The sequence below is a fragment of the Ranitomeya variabilis genome, chromosome 4 (genome assembly GCF_051348905.1).
Source record: "Ranitomeya variabilis isolate aRanVar5 chromosome 4, aRanVar5.hap1, whole genome shotgun sequence".
Lineage (NCBI taxonomy): Eukaryota > Metazoa > Chordata > Amphibia > Anura > Dendrobatidae > Ranitomeya > Ranitomeya variabilis.
Window position 1 is genome coordinate 316,768,113 of NC_135235.1, and position 23,325 is coordinate 316,791,437.

The 23,325-nt window shown below is 45.0% G+C and overlaps 1 non-coding gene across 1 annotated transcript; it reads right to left on the minus strand.

The window, feature by feature from the left end:
• Positions 1–4,018: 4,018 nt before the first annotated feature.
• TRNAL-CAG (transfer RNA leucine (anticodon CAG)) lies at positions 4,019–4,105 on the minus strand. The gene has a single exon. It is a non-coding gene; the product is annotated as a tRNA-Leu (tRNA).
• Between the last annotated feature and the right edge of the window lie 19,220 nt (positions 4,106–23,325).

A 23,325-nucleotide genomic window follows, 5' to 3' on the forward strand; every position in this document is an offset into this window, starting at 1 on the left:
TTAGGCTCTAAAGCCGGAGTCTGGACAACATAATCTTGGATACTCTCTACTCTTGCAGCAAGTTGATCCACACGAGAAAACAAACCCTGAACATCCATGCCAGCGCCAAAATCCTGAACCACCCAGAGATTAAGAGGAAAAAAAAGACAAAACAGACTGCAAAAAAAAAAAAAAAAAATGGTTCAGAACTTTTTTTCCTTCTTTTGAGATGCATTTAATTCATTTTTGGCCAGTTGTACTATTATGAACTGGTGGTTTAGGAGCAACATGGGACGTGCTCTGGAGGAGGTGTTACCTGTACTGACCGCAGTTCCTGAGCTTAACACAACACTAGAAGTAGCCGTGGGATGTTCCTGTCACTCCCTAGACACCTCGTCACAGCCGGAGGACTAACTACCCCTAAAGATAGAAACAGGAAATCTATCTTGCCTCAGAGAAAATTCTCAAAGGACAGACAGCCCCCCACAAATATTGACTGTGAGTGGAGAGGGAAATTACATACACAGAATGAAACCAGGATGTAGCAAAGGAGGCCAGTCTAGCTAGATAGATAAGACAGGACAGAATACTGTGCGGTCAGTATTAAAAACTAGAAAAATCCACCACAGAGTTTACAAAAATCTCCACACCTGACTAAAGGTGCGGAGGGTAAATCTGCTTTCCAGAGCTTCCAGCTTAACTGAATAAAACCATACTGACAAGCTGGACTAGAAAAAACATAGAATGTGCTGAACGATTAAGTCCACAACAAGTGAACTGCAAAAGAACAAAGCAAGGACTTATCTTTGCTGAACTGGTCAGAATATCAGGGAAATCCAAGCAGAGATGTGAATCCAACCAGGAACCATAGACAACTGGCACAGGCTGAAGGACAGAGCCAGGATAGATAGCCGAGCCAGAATAGACGATCAGTGGAAGCAGCTGCTGACTGCTAAATCCAAGAAGCAGCAGTTCCACTTAAATCCACCGGAGGGAGCCCAAGAGCAGAACTCACAAAAGTGCCACTTACAACCACCGGAGGGAGCCAAAGAGCGGAATTCACAACAACACTACTATGTGGGCTCTGCTGTATACTAGTATGTGGTCTGTGCTGTATACTACTGTGTGAGCTCTGCTGTATACTACTATGTGGGATCTGCTGTATGCTACTGTGTGGGCTGTGCTGTATACTGCTATGTGGGCTGTGCTATACACTACTATGTGGGCTCTGCTGTATACTACTATGTGGGCTGTGCTGTATACTACTGTGTGGGCTCTGCTGTATACTGCTATGTGGGCTGTGCTGTATACTACTATGTGGGCTGTGCTGTATACTACTATGTGGGCTCTGCTGTATACTACTATGTGGGATCTGCTGTATACTACTGTGTGGGCTGTGCTGTATACTGCTATGTGGGCTGTGCTATACACTACTATGTGGGCTCTGCTGTATACTACTATGTGGGCTGTGCTGTATACTACTGTGCTGGCTCTGCTGTATACTACTATGTGGGCTGTGTTGTATACTACTGTGTGGGCTCTGCTGTATACTACTATGTGGGCTGTGCTGTATACTACTGTGTGGGCTCCGCTGTATGCTACTATGTGGGCTGTGCTGTATACTACTATGTGGGCTGTGCTGTATACTACTGTGTGGGCTCTGCTGTGTACTACTGTGTGGGCTGTGCTGTATACTACTACGTGGGCTGTGCTATATACTACTGTGTGGGCTGTGCTGTATACTACTATGTGGGCTGTGCTATACACTACTATGTGGGATCTGCTGTATACTACTATGTGGGCAGTGCTGTATACTACTATGTGGGCAGTGCTGTTTACTACTATGTGGGCTGTGCTTTATACTACTATGTGGACTGTGCTGTATACTGCTACATGGGCTGTCCTGTATACTGCTACGTGGGCCGTGTTATCTGCTATGCAGGTTGTGCTATATACTTTATACTATCACAGTCGGATCCTTCAAACGGAACCTGAAAACTCATCTCTTCAGGAAAGCCTACAGCCTGCACTGACACCACTGCCGCCTCATCACTATCGAAGCTACCGCCTCATCAACACCGGAGCTCATGCAACCCCCATCCTACTGTCTCCTTCCCCATAATCCTGTAGAATGTAAGCCCGCAAGGGCAGGGTCCTCGCCCCTCTGTATCAGTCCATCATTGTTAGTTTGTCTACTGTAAGTGATATCTGTAACTTGTATGTAACCCCTTCTCATGTACAGCACCATGGAATCAATGGTGCTATATAAATAATAATAATAATAATAATAATAATACTATGGGGGTATATTATATTTTATGGGGGAGGCCATGTTATATACTATGTGGCTGTTATATACTATTGTGGGGGTATATTATATTCTATGTGGGAGGCTGTGTTATACTATGGGGGGCTGCATTATATTCTATGGGGGCTACATTATATATTATGGAGAGGTGGGCTGTATTATATTCTATGGAGTGGCTGCATTATACTCTGGGGTGGCTGCATTATACTATATGTGGGCTGCATTATACTGTATCTAGGATTATGGGGAATACATTATACTATATGAAGAACTATGGGGTGCATTATACTATGGGAAGTGAATTGTTCTACATGGATGACTATGGCGGTGCATTATACTATATAGAGCACTATGAGGAGTGTATTATGCTATATGGAGCACTATGAGGAGTGTATTATGCTATATGGAGGACTATGAGGAGTGTATTATACTATACGGAGCACTGAGCAGTGTATTTTAATATATGGAGGACTATAGGGAGTGTATTATACTATATGGAGGACTGTGGTGCACATTATAATATATGGAGGACTATGGGGTGTATTTTACTAAACAAGTAAAATGCTGCATATTCAGATTGTTTTTGCTGGAACAAAAATCATTGTTCTCAGCAGCGCATTGCCAGCGTAAACTGTAGATGTGCTGCTGATAACATGATACTGTATGGTAATCTGTTAGTGATCTATTAGTGATCGTTCTGTCCCATCATTATTCCTCAGCTGGTGGAAAGAGGCCAGGAAACAAGTGTTGAACAACTTCAGCATTGTCGATCAAACTCATTTAGTGGCCTGAACTCAGCGCTTGTAAATACAACCGAAATGCTTTTGTGTGATGTGCAATATGTTAGCATTTGGGGCCCCATTTTAAACTTTGCCTAGGGCCCCATTTTGCCTAAAACTGGCCCTGCCTACAACTGTACAAAGATATTATACGGTCACCATGTGACAAGTGGGCCTGTGTAACTTCAAATGCCAGGGCTGAATTTTAGTCCCAGTACGGCCCTGTCGGTTAGGTTCCCTTTAGACTACATTACTGCCAAATACATTATACTTATGAAATGTTGGGTACTTAGTGCACAAACTGGCCAATTCCTGTGTGTTCCCTAACGATGAAAAGCTGATCTATCTTTGAGGTGGGTCACTAACTTGAAGCTTAGGTAGCTCCACTTGTGGACCATCCAGATACACCTCAGTCTGACCATAGTGATGTCTAGTGGCCAATGTGACAACTGCAATATTTCATTACAAAGAGATATTTTTAGTTTAGCTGATATTCCTTTATTATTTTAATACCACACAGGGATTGGTTTATGGTGTTTATGTAGTGAAACGCTGTATATCTATATTCCCGGCCATTAGCGACAGGTGTTAGCGCACACATAACTGCACTCTAAACTAAGGAACGTGATCAGACAGGTCGTGATTGTCCACACAAGGTATGGGGCATGATCGCAGTAGAGAAAGGGTTAGGCTTTGTGATATTCTCATTTATGGAATACCATACAAATGGCAGGGATAAAGATGTCACACAAATAAATATTAATTTAACTTTCAATTCCTTAGGTGTCTGTAAGAAATCATTGTAAGCTGAAATTAGTTACATGAGTGTTAGACAGAAGAGCTGAAGGTTCCTGGTATTGCTGCTTACAAATATAAATTCCATTATGTAATGTAACATGTACTAATCAATAACAGAGAGAAGCTGTACAATCTCATGACATAAAAGAACTGATGTCAGAAGTGGGATTTGAACCCACGCCTCCAGAGGAGACTGCGACCTGAACGCAGCGCCTTAGACCACTCGGCCATCCTGTAAGGCTGGGGTCACACATGCGTGTTTTACGTACGTAAGAGCGCAAAAACTACGTACGTAAAACTCGCATTACATACGGCACAATGCTTCTCAATGGGTCTAGTCCTATAAGGCGTATATTACGGATCCGTAATTTACGGAGTTGTACGGGCGCAGAAAATCGCAGCATGCTGCGTTTGTCAGCGTATCGCGCAAAAAATACGCCAATGCAAGTCTATGGGAGAGCGTATAATACGGAATGCTTACGGACCATGCGTGTGCCTTGCGCGAAATACGGATTTACTGGCAGATGTCCTGAAAGGTCCAAAGGCCTCAATCAGGCAGGTGAGACATGCTAATTAGCTGAAAAAGCCAGACAGTGAACCCGGAAGTCTGCTGCACGCCTCCACGGAGTGATATTCAGCATGGCAAACATTGTCAACGCGGACATGCTGATCATTTTGGTCCAAGAGAGGCCTGTCCTCTGGGACCAAAGAGACCCTAATTATGCAAACAGGGCACAAAAAGAGGCAGCATGGAGGAGTGTGTGTGTGGCCCTCTTCCCACATTATGACCAGCAGCCACGTCAGGCACAGCGACAGATAAGTAAGTACACCCATGTTTTAAATGTAATGTTCTTGAGAATTATCAGGCCCTTACTACTTTGAATTTCTCTTCCCGAATTTAGTAAATAGTCATGAAGGAACTAGAAAGCCCACCAGTAGATACATGGTGTTGTACAAGAGAAACGGATTTCATTAATGTTTAGAATATGTGTCCCTTTTACTTACTAACAGTGTTTCCCATTATTTGGCCTTTCTGTGATAGAGGTTAGTGGACTCTGTCCTTGTGGCTTTGCTTGCTAATTTTGTTTTTTGGGTATATTTAAGATTAAATCTTCTCCACAAAGGCCTATTTGGATGCTACACTTAAATCTCTGTAGTCAGTTCCACCTTTTGTGAGCTCACTGATTAATGGCCTAAAGAATGTGTGTATTTTTTGTTGTTTCAGTGGGTGATGTTACAACAAGGTGGTGGAGTATCCGCGACCAGTACAGGAGGGAGAGGCAGCAGCGGGAGAGAAGTGGAGCCGGGGCACCTCCCAAAAAAAAAAAATACATATATTTTGACCGACTTAACTTTCTGAATCCCAGCATGGACCTCAGGCCGTAAGTAACATTGTTTTTTGTGTATTTTTGGGTTTTTGTCTTATTTGTGGCCCTAAAACATTTTTTCTTTTTCAGAACTCAGTCTAACCTCACTGACAGGGAGACAGGGTCTGACTCGGAACTTGTCATTGACCCAGTTGGTGAAGTTGAAGAGGTGGCTGGTCCATCTGATGCTCCCTCTGGCTCCATCCCTCCTGGATCCTCATCTGGTCAGGCTGCTCCATCTGCCTCCGTCCCACACCCTGAGGACCCACATTTTGCCTCTTCTGCAGCACCACCACCTAGCCAGGATGACCCTGGAAATAGCAGCAGCCCAACTGTTGCCCTGGCTCCATCCCCACAGGCTGCAGGCAGACCACAGCGTGCACGCCGCAGAAGAGAATTGCTCCAAAGGCGCCAAAACGTGGATGCTGGGGTCCTGAGCTACTTGGCCCGTGTTCGAGACGATGATGGGGAGGAGGGATTTACCAGGAGCATGGCCCATTACTTAAGGTCCCTAGAGCGTGAGTTAAGGCTTCGTGTGAGAGGGTGTTTTCAGATCCTTGTTGACGCATGCACCCCCCCAAATAACCCATACAATCTCATGCATATGATTGAACAGTGGCAGATGTCACCAGAAAATCTTCTGCGGCCTCAGAGATTACAAGGCCTGCCAGCTCAACAAGGATCTGAAGCACCCCCTCCACGACAGCCAACACCTCAGCCCCAACCCCCATCAAACACACAATGGCCACCTCAGCAACATATGGCGGGATATCTTCAACCATCCCAATATGGCCACTTGGCCACACCCAGTGCTGGAGGCTGGTCCCAACCTGGGTTTGGACAATATGGTCATTTTGGGTTGGGTTATGATTCCCGGCAATATGGTTATCACCAGCAGGGGTATCTACCAAATCCTCGCCCCACTCTTCCAAGTTCCCAGCATCATAGCTTGGCAAATGTCCCTCAGGCCACTACAACATCTGCACAGGGTGCTGGACAGTTGGCCGTACAAATGCCACCTGATGCAGACAATGAGCAAGCTACTTCTCCTGCCCCAACCTACCAGGACTTATAATTTTGTTTGTTTGTGTTTTAATGTTATTTTAACCTTTTTTTTTTTGTTTTAAATATTATTTGGATACAATATTTAGGCTTGTATTGTCACTACAGAGCATGTTTTACTGTGGTTGTTTACGCTATTTTTGTTAAAAAAGAAAAATAGGCCTTTAGAAGGCCAAAAAAAGGTTTTGAAAAAAAAAACACCGAGAAAGTAAAAAAAGTTATTCAGCAAAAAACGTTTTCTTACTACCAGTCACCGTCTGTATGCGCTGGATTCATTCTTCCATCACACACACATGATATGCTGATAACCATATGTGAAATAAGAAAATAAAACACACACAGTTGGAAACTTGATTAACACATACTTTATAGAGCTAATTAATTACACATGCAAAAATGCATAGTCTTGCCAGGGAGTAGCACCTTGAGGAGACATAAAATAATTTGTAAAGATATCACGAACTCTCAGTCCAGAAAGTGGACGACGCGGAGGAGGGACATATGGGGTAGGCCTAGGAACATTGGTCATGAGGTTATCTTCAAAATTTGGAGAGGAACAATCATGTATTCTTGTGAAATTATGGAGAATGACACAGGCTTTGATCACCTCATTGATTGTAGCCTCACTCAGCTGGATGGCAGACTGAAAAAAAAAACGCCATTTGGCCACAAGAATCCCAAAGGCGCACTCAACCAGTCTCCGTGCCCTGGCAAGTCTCAAATTAAACACCCTCCGCCGGTGGTCAAGGTTGCGCCTGGGGTAAGGCCTCATGACGTGGCTCGACAGTTGGAAGGCCTCATCTCCCACAAAAACAAAAGGCACTGCTTCCGCATTGGAGCCTGGGAGTTGTTGTGGTGGTGGGAGGTTCAACTGGTTGTCACGTAGCCGCCGACCCATTATGGACGAATTGAAGACCCTAGAGTCTCCAGTTCGCCCATAGGCCCCAATGTCTACAATTACAAACCTGTAGTTACTGTCAGCAACTGCTAACAGAACTACAGAGAAAAACTGCTTGTAATTGTAGAATTGGGAACCAGAGTTCGGCGGCTTACGCACCCTGATATGTTTCCCATCCACAGCTCCAATGCAATTAGGGAAGTCACAATTATTTCTGAAACCTGTGGCGATTTTAAGCCAATCGTCCTGTTTTGGCTCCGGCAACACAGCTTCATGTAGTTTCTGCCAGATTTGGGAACAGGTTGTCCTAACAATGCCTGAAATGGTCGACCGCCCAATCAGAAACTCCATGTGTAGACCCGCATAGGACAATCCTGTCGCCAGGAAGCTGCAATACAACAAAAAGGGAAAAAAAAACAAACATGAGGACGACGAACAAAGGAATAAGCCAAAGTGTATATTTCATTTACTATTAAATTATTTACAGTATACAAATTTACAGTTGACAAAATAACTAGACTAGAATATTGGCAAAAATCTTTGATATGTGCTTGTGGCTTCATGTCAAAGTGAAGTTAATTAAACCTAGTAGGACAACACACATTTGGAAAGAACCCCCAAAAAAAACCAGTATTGGAAAATGTGGAATACATACCGTAAGGTTAGGAGCAGACGCTCCTCAGCAGAGATGGCTTTTCTCATCCAGGTGTCCTGAAAGGTGAGCCCAGGACGTAAGATCTCCAACAACATGTCAAAAGTCCGGATGGACATTCGAGTATACTGGTAAAACTTCTCTGGATGTGCCCTCAAAGCTGAATATAGTCTCTGGAAATGGCCTTTACTCTGGCGTTGGGTCAATAGAGGATGTACCCACAATCTTCGTCTCCTCCTTCGCGGATCCACATTGACCGGATATGGCTGGCCAAAGCGACGAGACAACACCCAGTGAAGCAACACCCGCTGAGTTGTGCTTAAATACACAGGGCCAGACATGTTTGTAATCTCAAAGCAACACAGCCAAAATATGCTAGAGAACATATAGGGCAGATGGGAGGGCTCCACCTGTTGTAGAGGTCTTAAATAGTGTGGTTAATGATGGTTTAAATGATTTGCAGGCCTGAAAACCGTTAAATGTCCATTTTGTGATGGTGCGTGCTAAATACGCCATACGGATCACATACGGATTACACACGCACAAGCACATGCGCAAAATACGCGACCACACCTAAGCAACGCAGGAACTACGGAAGTCGCTTACGGAGACATTTTGGCGTATTGAACGCGTAGTACGGACGTATAATACGTGGCGTATTGTCTTACGCCATGTGTACCCCAGCCTTAATCTCACTGCTGTTAATCTCACTTAACTCTTTCCAAACCAGACAGCAGAAAGAAGGTCACTGCTTGTGATTAATAGAAATGTATCATAATTTGTTTTTATTATTGACCCATAATGGCAGAGCCACTTTTTAGCTTAATGACCAAGCCCAATTTTGCCAGTCACTTTATGCACCAATAACTCTGGAATGTTTCAACATATCCCAATCATTTTGCAAGTGTCTATTTGTGACATATTGTCTTTTATGTTAGTGGTAAATGTAGTTGAATATGTTTTTAGCTTTTTTTTTCTGAAAATATCTAAAGTTTTGTGAAAATTTGGGGAAATTAGCAATTTTAACACAGTCATTGCTTTTATCCTTAAAGCAGATAGTCATACCACACAAAATAGTTAATAAATAATATTTCCCATATGTCTATTTTATTTGCTATGTCTATTTCTGCATCATTTTTTAAACCTCCTTTTATATTTTTTAGATGTTAGAAGGGTTAACTTTTGCAGCAAATTTTCATTCTTTTTCAAGAACATTTGCAAATAATCCTATTTTATAAAGACCCATTCAATTTTGAAGTGACTTTGAGGGGCCTTTATTTTAGAAAATCCCCAAAAGTGATACCCCTTGAGTAATTCTACTTTTAGTGTTTGGATTGGCAATGACAACCATAGAGGTCTGCTACAGACCTCTGGTTTTCATGCCGACCCACAGGTGACCTGCAATCATGTGACGGGTTAACGATGGGTGGGATTAGTGATGCGCCTCCTGTAAGCGCAACTTATATGCCGCTGTCAGAGAGTGGGTGGATCGCTATTCCACCCGCGGCTGTTGCAGGCACATGTCAGCTGTATAGATTAGCTGTCATGTGCCCGGAAGGTGTGGACCCAATGCAGAAGCCCACACCAAACAGGGAGAGTGAGACATGTGCGTACTATTACACCACATGTCGGAAAGGGATTAATCCTCATCGTCTTGAAATAGCAGCAGAGAGAAATCAGACCCTTTATTGATCACAATGTAAAGGTGTTACAGGGTTAATTATGTGGTTATATTTATTTATTACAGAACAGCGGAAGCTGTGATATTTTTTTTGTACTTTTTTACTCAGCTGCGGGGGGCTGCCTGTTATACTTTCTGGTGCATAATAGTCAGAGAATTACACCAGTACACAGACATTGTGGCAGCAATAAGCCTTAGGAGCAGGGGGTACAGAGAAATCATGAGGGGCCCCATAGGAGAAGTTCTAATTGGGCCCCCCACAAATTAAAACATCATGGTGACAGAAGAGCATATCTCACAGATTTTCAGCTCTTACAAAGTAATTATGCCCCTATTGAAGCCCCTTAATGCTCTCGCTCATTAAGATACTCCTTACATGGCCTCCATAAAGTATGATTCCAACAAAAGTACCCCAATCACAGTAAGATACCCCCCCACAGTTTATTCCTCCATGGCACATGTCCCACGCACAGTACAATGACCCTACATTAACCCACAAAGTATGATACCCCCAGAGTGACCACAACACAGTATTATGGTAGTCACATTCCCCTAAACACAGTATGATGGCCCCGATAGCCTCACAATATAATTGCCTCGCACAGCCCTCAATACAGTATGATGGCCTTGTATACAGTATATTAGCCGTCCATAGAGTATAGTGGCCCCCACAGCCCTTCACACAATATGATGGCCCCCACACAACCCTCCATGCTGTATAATGGCCCATGCACATATACTGTACATTAAACATTATATTATATAAGTAACAATTAGTAATGAAATGTTGCAGCTGTCATAATGGCCACTAGGTGTCAGTATCTGATGCACATTTTTGGTAAACCACAGTTGCTATTTTTAATATTGTAATATTATGTGTCTTTATTATCTCCGAATCGTGGAGTCCTGGAAGAAAATCAATGCAAAGAAAATGTAAAAACATTTTTTTATAAAATAACACTTCTTATGCCGAAACCCGGGACCAAACCAGGGATCTTTAGATCTTCAGTCTAACGCTCTCCCAACTGAGATATTTCTGCTGGTCTTTGCTAGTGTTCTTGATCAGTGTAAACTGAGGCCTAGAAAAGTTCCAATAAATAAAAATTACATTTTTGTATCACCAGCAGTTCTAAAGATTAATAATTTTCCTATTGGTAATATAGAAAGTTATAGTTGCATAATGAAAGTGATACAACAGTGGACAAGTCGGGGTATAAAGAGCCACAATTTGTTAGAAGGCTTTTTTACTGTATTTAGAACAGACTGGCCAGAACCGAACTGGCCAGTTTTTGCAGTTATTTTATTCCCACGGCTTCCCTGAATTTACTGTTTTTTTTTCTAAATTCACCATACAGGTCCTGAGATATGGGCATTTTTATTTAGTTATAATTTTTATTTCTTTTACAAGGGGGCGTTACTCACAGGGTAATAATGCAGAGCAGCCTGAAGACACGCCCACAGAGAATCCTGTGAGCCACGCACCTTTATAAAGGAAACAAAAGTTAGCACTAAACAAAAAAGGTCCATATCTCTTGAACCATATGGCAAATTAAAAAAACCTGTCATTCACAATTGTTAAATTATGCACAACACATTTTTTTTCAAATTGCATAAATTACACTTGTCAGAAATGCAAAAAATAAAACAAACCAAAAAAATACAAGGATTTTGTTGTGCACCAACTCCTCCAATCTTTAGGTTCTGAAACAGGAAATATCATTGCCAGCTATGTTTGCTCTCATGATTTTTACATCATTTAGACCCCATGTCCCCCTCTTCCCCCCTCCCACAGGGGAAGCTATTAGGCCGGGATCACACATGCGAGAAATACGTCCGAGTCTTGCATGGTCATACCCAGCACTGCCGCCGTCTCTCTGGAGCAGAGCTTGTGGCTGCATGTATTGCTATGTATTGCTATGCTGCCGCACTCTCTGTTCCTGAGTGACGACGGCAATGCCGGGTATTACCATGCGAGACTCGGACGTATTTCTCGCATGTGGCATAATTTCATAGGGCATCTGTGAAGAATATTGGAGGCATAATTCCATGTCAATCATCTGTATACTATTGGGCATGGAATTATTAAAAATCTTGCAGCATATGATGTGGTAACATGACACCTGGCCAGCTTCAGACAAACGAATTCACACTCCTGCTAGCTAGTAGGTATGCAACCTTCTACATGAAGACCCCCTGTAGATCTGAGCCATGTGGCCTGCGTGCATTGTTCATCCAGCTAGGATTTCATAAAGGAATTATGGAAATACTATACATCCTAGCTGTACATTGCTTATATTTCCAAGATCCCCAGAAAAGGGCAAGCTCCTGCCTGGGTCTTAATATATTTTAACAAGCATGGGAAGGAGATACATAGGAGAGCCACTAGCAGCTAGGTAGCAAAATTGTGTTTAGTTTCTATGAGTAGCAGGGGCCTGGTCGGATCCGATGGCACAAGTGTAGGGGGTGGTGCTGTTATGGACAGTAAGGAACATGCTGCCACTTTAAGAAACAGCACCCCCTTGTCTGGTGTGATGGAATGTTCTGCTCCCCCTGCAATAGACTGTGTGAATGAACTGCCCTGTGCTGAGAGGAGGGGTTGAGCCTTTAGAGTGTGTGAGCAAAAGCTGCTTCAGAGAAAGTCTGTGCTTGTAGCTGTGAAAAAGGACCCACAGCCAGGGACAGAGTGGAATTGTGAAATTAGACAGACTCTTCGGGTGCAGCAAGGGTGGCTGTCCTATGCTAGTTTGAGAAGCCACTAAGATACCGAGAAAGGGATTTACAGTTTCCAGGAGCACATCCCGGACCCAGAAGCAAGGAGAAGACCATGTTTCACGGAGCTGGCAAAGAACTGTGTGCACTACCATCTAGACTGTTGGGGGCACCCCGGGACTGGATCTGAGTCCCCACCATCACCTTGAGTTTGTTCCTGTTTTGTGCACATGTCAGGGCCTAGTGTAGGCTTCAACAGACAGAACATGGCAGCCATGTGGCCTGCTTAGAGAGGCAAGGGAGGCTTTACGTAGAGTAGCATCATTCTTTGTTTATTGTTTGCATTTGCTTGTGTATGCATATTGATTCTGTAATAGTTGGAGCACCGTGCTATTTGACAGCCCAGCCAAAGAATACAACTCTTGTAAATTATCTTTTGCCATTGCATACCCCTGTTTGCACCTTCCTCTTCCACTTCATTCCTTGCCTTCCAATAAATTGACCCTCTGTTGTTTGCACCTCATCTTATGTACGGTAGTCTCCCTGCACCGTGGTGGTTCCCCGGCAATCACTTCAAGTAGCGCTGCAAGAAGGGTACTGTCACCAAGATGGAGGCAGCAGACAGCTAATGTTAATGGGGATATGTGGGCATTGGAACCCCTGCAAGGATACTCCCTATGGGCACCATATTTAGTGTGCCATCAAAGTTTGACGGCAATAATATGCCACGATGACGTCGCGGTCTTGTGACTGGTCACTTGACCGGTCGCGTGACCGCGACGTCATCGCAGGTCCTACACTCACTGCATTCTTAGGAATGGAGGCTGCCGGTTGCACCGCTGAGTGCCAGGGTCCGTCGGAGGGGTGAGTATATCCATATTTTTTATTTTTATTCTTTATTTTTTACATGAATATGGATCCCAGGGCCTGAAGGAGAGTTTCCTTTCCTTCAGACCCTGGGAACCATCCAGGATAGCTTCCAACATTTGTGTCCCATTGACTTGCATTGGTATCGGGTATCGGCGATATCCGATATTTTTTGGATATCGGCCGAACCAATCCGATACCGATACTTTTGAATATTGGAAGGTATCGCTCAACACTAGTGTTCAGCAATCACTTGGTCAGCAGGCAGGGATCTAGACGTGCAGGTTGGCAGAGGACTCCGCCGTTAGGAAAGAACCAACAGGGATCATAATTCCAGGCTTGAGACTGCAGAGGAACAAGGTCCAAAACATAATACACAAGCAATGAAACAGAATAGGTACTGACGTTATATACAGCTTTGGCAAGAAGCAAGATGGCTGACGTAAAACATCAAGATCCATGTTAACTTAGGGCAAGTCTAAGGGCAAAAGAAACAGATTTCAGGACTGATACTGACATTACACCCACCTCAAGAACGGCCTCCGGATGACCCCAAATCAGGTTTGCCAGGGTACCTTTGATGGAACTGCTCAATCAGTCGGGAGGCATTAATATTATCCACGGGTTCCCAGGAATTCTCCTCTGAAGAATAGCCTTGCCATTTAATCAAGTACTGCAATCGATTTCAGTAGATTCTTGAATCCAAAATTCTCTCAACGATGAACTGCTCTTGACCATCCACAAGACTGGGATCGGGAGGAGGAGATGAATGTCCTGGAACAGGATTTGGTAGTAGGAAAGTATGAAAGACAGGATGTATCTTCATTGTTCTTGGGAGTTTTAAGCGACATGCAACAGCACCTACCAGACCACTGATCCTATAAGGACCGATGTACTTCTGTCCCAACTTAGGAGAAGGGATCTTCATCTTTAAATTCTTTGTAGATAACCAGACCAAATCTCCTACCTTAAATGTTGGCATTGGTTTGCAAAATCTGTCAGCTGCCTTCTTGTACCTATCTTGTGCGGAACCCAAAGTCTCTTTCAGAAGTTCAAGGCTCTGTTGAAGTGAAGAGATCCTGTCGGCAACTGTTGGTAAAGATGTATCTACTGGTAATCTGGGAAGAATGCTAGGGTTATATCCCAGCTTAGCATAGAATGGAGACTGCTTGGTGGAGGCACTCTGGGATTTGTTATAAGAAAATTCAGCCAATGGGAGTAGCCAATCATCTTGCAAATGGCAAACGTAACAGCGAAGGTATTGCTCCAGTGTTTGATTGGAACGTTCTGTCTGCCTGTTGGACTGTGGGTGGAAAGCAGAAGATAAGTTAACTTCTATGCCTAATGCCGAACAAAAGCTTCACCAGAACTTTGAAGTAAATTGAACTCCATGGTCCGAAACAACTTCATCTGGAACCCCGTGCAGACGAAAGATGTTCTGGTTAATTAGGTCAGCAGTGTCCTTCGCAGAGGGTAAACCGGAGCAAGGGATGAAATGGGCCGCCTTGGTCAGGCAATCGACCACCACCAAAATCATACTCTTTCCCTCAGAAAGGGGCAGTTCTACAATAAAGTCTATAGAAATGGATCCCCACGGGTGAGACGGCACCTTGCAAAGGCTGTAACAGACCACTAGGGGCGGCATGTGGAATCTTGAATTTGGCACATACCTCACAAGATGAAACCTACTTCTGAACATCCTTCTGAAAACCTGGCCACCAGAAGAAGTGAGTTAAGAATTCTTGAGTCTTCTGAATTCCTCTGTGCCCTGCAACCTTAGAGTCATGAACCAATCTCAACACCCTTAACCTCACGGTTTCAGGAATGTAGAGGCGCCATTCCCGGGTCCAAACTCCATTCCTAAAAAGAAGGCTTACTTCATCAGATGGATGAGACAGGAAAAGATCAGAGTTGTAAGCTTCTTTGATGACCTGCAACAAATCTGGGTTATGAATGACACCTGCAAAATTGCAATCAGAAAGTATGGTCTTAGGTGGAGCATCTGGAACAGCGTCAGTGGAGTACATCTGGGATAGAGCATCTGCTTTCCCATTGCGAGAACCTGTTCTGTAAGAGATTTTAAAATTGAATTGATTAAGGAAAAGACTCCAGCGGGCCTGCCTTGGGGTCAGGCATCTTGCTGACCTGATGAACTCAAGGTTGCAGTGATCCGTGAGGACAACGATCGGCTGTGAAGCTCCTTGTAGAAGATGTCTCCACTCCTTGAAGGCCGCGATGATAGCCAGTAATTCTTTATTTCCTACATCGTAGTTCTTTTCGGCAGAAGACAGTCGCTTGGAAAGGAAAGCACAAGGATGAAGTAAATTCTTCTCACCTGTTCTTTGAGACAGTATAGTCCCGATGGCACAGTTTGAGGCATCTATGTCATGTCGGACGCTGTTCACACTAGGGTGTCCAACAGACAGTGGTAATTCCGCTTTTGTCCACTATGCGCTCAGTGGCGTCGGCTAGATTCTATCTAGCTGGTCCGGGGTTAATTTAGCTGGTACTCGGATTGGAAGCTGGGTCACGCCCACTGCCTTTAAATAGTTCTGCTGAACATTGGGCGTCGCCGATTATAGCTTCTGTCTTGTGCTTGGTTATCTCGGTCTGGAGTGGTGGTCTAGGAGAAAGAGTTTCGTATCTGGTGGTGTATTTCCCTTTGTCATATTTTCTCCTTCCTATATTTGTATTTGTTTTGCCCTGAGCATTTATAGTGTATTCCTGTGTAACTGCTGCGTGGTGTATATTTTCCGTTATCCTTGTCTGTGCTAACTGTGGGTATTGGTGTGGTCTCCTCACTGGGTGGTGGGTGGTGGTTTCAGCTTAGGGTTGAAACAGGAGACAGGGTGAGGGTGGAGGCCCAGACATGCACATCATCAGTGTAAACTCTGGGAAAGGGTCAGTCAGGGTTTCCCTAGTCTAAGGGAAATCGCAGGGGACCGGGTTGTTAGCTTTTGCCTACCTAGTTCTCCCATGACATTATAATCGGCCAGTATTATTTGAATTCCATGGATCCCATGACTTCCATAACCCGCCAGTTGGAGGCGCTGTCCCTACAGGTCACTGAGTTGAGGGGGGCAGTGCAGCAACAAGGACTAGTAGTATCTAATGTGCAAGCTGAAGCGACAAGTAGAGTTGCTGAGCCTAAGTTTCCTTTACCTGAAAAGTTTGCTGGGGAACGCAGTAAATTTGTTACTTTTCATGAAGCTTGCAAACTATATTTTCGTATGCGCCCGATCTCCTCAGGTAATGAGGCTCAGCGTGTGGGCCTGGTGTTGTCATTACTAAACGGGGACCCCAAAGCATGGGCGTTTTCTTTGTCATCTGATTCTGCTGCATTTAACTCAGTGGAGAGTTTTTTTCTGCTTTGGGACACATTTACGATGATCCTGACAGAATGGCTCTAGCAGAATCTAAGATACTTGCTATTCGCCAGGGGGAGCGTGTTGCAGAGGATTACTGTTCTGAATTTCGCCGCTGGGCGGTCAATACACAATGGAATGATCCCGCGCTGCGGAGTCAGTTTATTCATGGGGGTTTCTGGAACGGTTAAAAAAGCCCTCCTGATGTACGAGACTCCTGCTTCTCTAGATTCCGCTATGAGTCTTGTTGTCCGCATTGATCGCCATTTACGTCAGGGGTAGCATGAGACACCCCTATGGGAAAGAGTTTGGGTTCACGTGAGGTTGCTGCAGGTGAGCCCACGGAGCCTATGCAGATCGCAGGGGTGTCACATGTTAAGCATCGAGCCCCTATGCTCAGGAAGCAGGGAGCCTGTTTTTACTGTGGTAAAACTGGTCATTTTGTTAGCATTTGTCCTCTGCTGTCTAAGAAAAACGCAACGGCGGAAAACTAAGCTCAGAGGGCGTGGAGGAGACCAATCTGAGCTTATGCATATCCTCCATGTTGGTTTCTCAATGCATGCTCCCTGCCAAAGTTATTATCGCTGGAAGAGAGCAGTCAAGCACTGTTTTTGTGGATAGTGGTTCTGCCACAAATCTCATTGATGAGGAGTTTGCGTGCACAGCCGGTTTTAGGGTCGAAAAACTGCCTTATCCTATCCGCGTGGTCACCATCAATGCTGCTCCTCTCCCACAGGGGGAGATTACTGAGTTTGTGGCTGAGGTGAAACTTCACATTGGGGTTCTACATTTCGAACAGGTTACATGTAAGGTGCTCAGGAATCTTCCTGCACAGGTGGTTTTGGGTTTTCCATGGTTGTCTATGCACAACCCGGTTATTGACTGGAAAACTCAGGACATAATTCAGTGGAGCGAATTCTGCCAGGAGAATTGCCTGGCCACATGTGTGTCTGCTGTGACTTCAAGCGTTCCTGAGTCACTTCTGGATTTTGTGGATGTTTTCTCTGAGAAGGGTTATTCAGAGTTGCCACCACATCGCCCCTATGACTGTACTATCAGGTTTAAACCAGGGGCCAAATTGCCTAAAGCGAGGATGTTTAACATCTCCGGTCCGGAGAGACAAGCGTTAAAGGATTACATTGCTGAAAGTTTGAGCAAAGGGTACATCAGACCTTCATCCTCGCCTGTGGCAGCGGGGTTCTTCTTTGTAAAGAAGAAAGATGGCGGACTACGCCCGTGTCTGGATTTCAGGGAGTTAAACCAGATTACGGTTCGTGATCCATACCCTATGCCACTGATACCAGATTTGTTCAACCAGGTGGCAGGTGCTAAGTGGTTTACCAAGCTTGACCTCAGGGGGGCGTACAACCTCATAAGAGTCTGTCAAAGTTATGAGTGGAAGACGGCTTTTAATACCCCTGAGGGTCATTTTGAAAATTTGGTGATGCCATTTGGGTTGACAAACGCACCTGCAGTGTTTCAACATTTCATAAATGATGTGTTTTCGCATGTTTTGGGGAAATTCGTCATTGTGTACCTAGATGACATTCCCATATATTCTTGCAACCGTGATACTCATTTAGATCATGTCAGGCAGGTGTTACAGCTTCTCAGAGAGAATAAGCTCTATGCAAAACTTGAGAAATGTGTATTTTCGGTTCAGGAGTTGCCTTTCTTGGGTTATATTGTGTCTGCTTCTGGGTTTAAAATGGACGCCTCTAAGGTGCAAGCGGTGTTGCGTTGGGAACGTCCTGATAACCTAAAGGCACTTCAGCGGTTCCTTGGGTTTTCTAACTACTATAGGAAGTTTATCAAAGATTTTTCTATCATTGCTAAACCGCTAACTGACATGACTAAAAAGGGTACCAATTTCTCCGTTTGGCCTGAGGTTGCTGTGCACGCATTTGAATTTCTTAAGAACAGTTTTGTTTCGGCTCCCATTCTTGTGCAGCCAGACATATCGAAACCTTTTGTCGTGGAAGTCGATGCGTCTGAGGTTGGTGTGGGGGCGGTGCTGTCACAAGGCTCATCCTTGAGTGATTTTTTCCATGCACCTATTTCTCCAAGAAACTGTCATCCGCCGAACGTAACTACGATATCGGCAACAGGGAGTTGTTGGCAATCAAGTTGGCCTTTGAGGAATGGCGACACTTCTTGGAGGGGTCGGTTCATCAGGTTACTGTTATTACCGACCATAAGAATTTGCTTTATTTGGAGTCTGCCAAGCGTCTATCTCCCAGGCAGGCTCGCTGGGCATTGTTTTTCACGTGGTTCAACTTTGTTGTTACTTACAGACCTGGGTCTAAAAACACTAAGGCAGATGCTCTGTCCAGGTGTTTTCCGGGGGGGAGAACCTCGGGAAGATCCGGTACCCATCCTCCAAAAGGGTGTTGTGGTTTCGGCTCTCACAACCGAGGTTGAGGCTGAGATTGCCGAGGCCCAGGAGGAGGTAAAATCTGAGCTTCCCATCAACAAATCGTTTGTACGCTTCATCTCCGCTTAAAGGTTTTGGCGGAGCATCATGATGCTGTCCTGGCTGGCCATCCAGGGGTTAGGGGCACTTTGGAGTTGGTGTCATGTCGGTTTTGGTGGCCCAAAATCTGACAGGACGTGGTCTCATACGTGTCAGCTTGTACCACGTGCGCTAGGGCTAAGACGCCCCTCTCCCGTCCTGTTGGCACTCTACTTCCTCTCGAGGTACCTAGTAAGCCATGGACAGGGATCTTCATGGATTTTATCACGGACTTGCCCTCCTCAGCTGGGAACACGGTCATCTTGGTGATTGTTGATCGGTTTTCTAAAATTTCGCACTTTGTGTCTTTGCCTTCGTTGCCTAACGCTAAGAATCTGGCTCACGTATTTGTGCAGGAGGTGGTCAGACTTCATGAGGTTCCATCTGACATCAATTCTGATAGGGGGTCTCAGTTTGTGGCAAAATTTTGGAAGGCATTTTGCTCACGGCTGGGGATCAAGTTGTCTCATTCTTCGGCATTTCATCCTCAGTCAAATGGTCAGACCGAGCATATGAACCAAAATCTGGAGCAGTACTTACGCTGCTTTGTTTCTGATAACCAGGAGGAGTGGTCGACGTTCCTTCCTTTGGCTGAGTTTGCCATCAATAATCATCACCAGGAGTCTTCTGGGGAGTCTCCTTTTTTTGTGTTTACGGGCTCCATCCTCAGTTCTGTACTTTGAGTCAGGGGGGCTCTTCCGGCGTCCCGAAGGAAGACCAGTTAGGAGCACAACTGTCATCAGTCTGGAGGAGAGTGAAACAGCGCCTGTTGAGCGTGGGTGCTAGGTACAAACGTGTGGCTGACAGTAGGCGTGTGCCAGGTCCGGACCTGAGTGTGGATGACTGGGTGTGGTTATCCACAAAAAACATAAGACTCAAAATACCATCCCTTAAATTGGGTCCAAGGTTTATTGGTCGATTTAGGGTCGCCGCCGTCATTAACCAAGTAGCTTACCATTTGGAGCTTCCTACGGTGTATAAGATACACAACGTGTTCCACAGATCGTTGCTAAAAAGTCGATGCCTTCTCCAGTCTTGGTGGATGGTAATTTGGAATTTGAAGTCTCCAAGGTGGTTGACTCTCCTGCAGTGCGCCGCACTTTACAGTACTTGGTACACTGGCGTGGTTATGGGCCTGAGGAGAGGTCTTGGGTACCAGCCTCGGACATTCATGCGGATTGGCTGGTCAGTATGTTTCACCACCGCCATCCAGACAACCCGGGTCCTATAAGTCGTGAGGGCCCTGGGGTCCCTCGTCGAAGGCGGGGTACTGTCATGTCAGACGCTGTTCACACTAGGGCATCCGACAGACAGCGGTAATTCCGCTTTTGTTCGCTATGCGCTCAGTGGCGTCGGCTAGATTCTATCTAGCTGGTCCGGGGTTAATTTAGCTGGTACTCGGATTGGAAGCTGGGTCACGCCCACTGCCTTTAAATAGTTCTGCTGAACATTGGGCGTCGCCGATTATAGCTTCTGTCTTGTGCTTGGTTATCTCGGTCTGGTGGTCTAGGAGAAAGAGTTTCGTATCTGGTGGTGTATTTCCCTTTGTCATTTTTTCTCCTTCCTATATTTGTATTTGTTTTGCCCTGAGCATTTATAGTGTATTCCTGTGTGACTGCAGCGTGGTGTATATTTTCCATTATCCTTGTCTGTGCTAACTGTGGGTATTGGTGTGGTCTCCTCACTGGGTGGTGGGTGGTGGTTTCAGCTTAGGGTTGAAACAGGAGACAGGGTGAGGGTGGAGGCCCAGACATGCACACCATCAGTGTAAACTCTGGGAAAGGGTCAGTCAGGGTTTTCCTAGTCTAAGGGAAATCGAAGGGGCCCAGGTTGTTAGCTTTTGCCTACCTAGGTCTCCCGTGACAATCTACTTCAATAAAGAAGGCGAGTTCCAGGTCAGGGTGGATCAGTACTGGTGCTGACATGAACTTGGTCTTGAGCCAAGAGAATGCTTCTTGGGCTTGAAGGGACCAAATAAATGGTGTCTTCTTCTGTGTCAACCGGGTGTTGGGCGAGACGATGTCAGAGAAGTTCTTGACGAAACGTCTGTAGAAGTTAGCAAATCCGATGAAACGTTGGACCTCGTTGACGTTCTTGGAGATTGGCCACTCCTGAATCGCCTTGATCTTGCTGTTATCCATACTCAGACCCCGTGGAGAAATTACATATCCTAAGAATTGGATCTCTGTCTTGTGAAATTCGCATTTCCCCAGCTTGATGTACAGATGATGTTCCCTCAAACGCTGCAAGACATTCTTGACATGTTGCTGATGTTACTCCATGGAGCTAGAAAAAAATCAGAATGTCATCCAGATAGATTACGACAAAAAGATCATGAATGTCTCTAAAAATATCATTTACTAGGTTTTGGAAAGTTGCTGGGGCATTGCAAAGTCCAAATGGCATGAGCAAATACTCAAAGTGTCCGTATCAAGATCTAAATGCTGTTTTCCATTCGTCTCCAGGTCTTATATGGACTAGATTGTATGCACCGCGTAAGTCCAATTTTGAAAAGACCTTGGCCTGATGAACTCCCTCGAGAAGCTCCAGAATTTATGGCAGGGGGTAGCGGTTCTTGATGGTTACCTTGTAAATTTCCCGGTAATCAACACAGGGTCTGAGGGATCCATCCTTCTTTTTAACAAAAAAGATGGGTGCACCGGATGGAGAGGACGAAGGGCATATGAACCCCTTAGACAGGTTCTCATCGATATATTCTTTGAGAGTCTTGAGCTCAGGACCGGACAATGGATAAATATTTCCAAAGGGAATGGTAGCAGCAGGCAGAAGCTCAACTGGGCAGTCATAAGGGAGGTGTGGTGACAATTTGTCTACATTCTTTTTATCGTACACATCCAAAAATTCTTTATAAACTGCCGGTAACCTTAGGTCCAATGATGGGTCGCCCGGAGATGGATCAATCAAATTCCCAGAAGTTACCTCCCTAGCTGGGAATCTCTTTGTCTCCCAGTCAATGATGGGATTTTGAGCTTGCAACCAGGGTAAACCCAAGATAATAGGGAAATGTCGGGAGGAAATCAGAAGGAAGGGCAATTTTTCCTGGTGATCATCTCCCATGAGGACCTTCAGAGGCTCAGTCTGCTGGTCCCCTGGCCCCAAGGTCAAAGGAGAATCTATCCACAGTCTTCATCAGAATTGAAGATATTCTTCTCTGTGATCGGATTCCATATTCCTTAGCAAACGAGGTGTCCATGAAGTTACCGCTGGCCCCGGAGTCTATCATGGCGGAACTGTTCACCCAATGGGAGTTAATCCAGATCTTGATAAGGAGATAGCAATGTGAGTCTTTTTTCTTAATGAAAGGGTATGAAACTGCAGAAGCTAGAATGCCAGCATTAATGGGTAGTACCGTTTCGGATGTAACAGAGTTCATATCTGAAAAGTCATAATCCGGAACAGCTGCTGCAATTTCGGGTGACCCTGGTTCAGAAGTCACAGAGTAGGAGTCTGAGAAGTCGCGTTCTACCATGGCTGCAGTTGTCCTGCGAGAACGACTGGGGCAGTTGATAATAAAATGTCCTGACTTCACACAGTAAAAGCATAAATTCTCCTTGAAACAAAATTCCTTCCGTTCGTCACTTACTCGACTTCGTAGGGAATTTGCCTGCATCGGTTCGGGTGCAGACTCCTGTGGACTTGGGTCTGGAATCTCCTTGAGAGGGAAAGGAAGAAGCGATTTACTGCTGCGATTCACCTCAGACACCTCTCTAGTCTTCGTTCGGAGATGCGAGCGTCAAGGCGAATACAGTGATTGATGAAATCACCTATCAGCACGTGCAAACTCGTCCTTGATACAACTGGACAACCCCTTCTTAAATATTGAGTACTTTGCTGCACTATTCCAGGTGGTATCCTGAGCCCACCTTCTAAAATCCATAGCTTACTCAGTCACTGGGCGTTTACCTTGACACAAATTCAGCAGGGCCGTCTCCGCTGTAAGGCTACGGTTCGGATCGTCAAACATCTGCCCCATGGCAGTGATAAACATATTGAAGTCGTTCAGACATGCATCCTGCGATTCTATTAAGGGGTTTGCTCAGGCAAGAACCTTGTTAGTCAGCAACATGATGATAGTCAATACCTTGGATCAGTCCGTAGGAAACTGTGTGACATGTGCAGCAAAGTATAAATGACACTGGTTCAGAAATCCACGGTACTTGTCTCGGTCACCACCAAACCTAAATGGCAGTAGTTTGGGGATGGCAGGGACAGAAGCCTGAGGTTGTGCCTCTAGGACCGCAATTCGGCCACGCAATTCCTGAAGGGTCTGACTGAGCATTTGCACATCATATTTATTCTTCCCCTCTAGGCTTTCTATTCTGCTCTT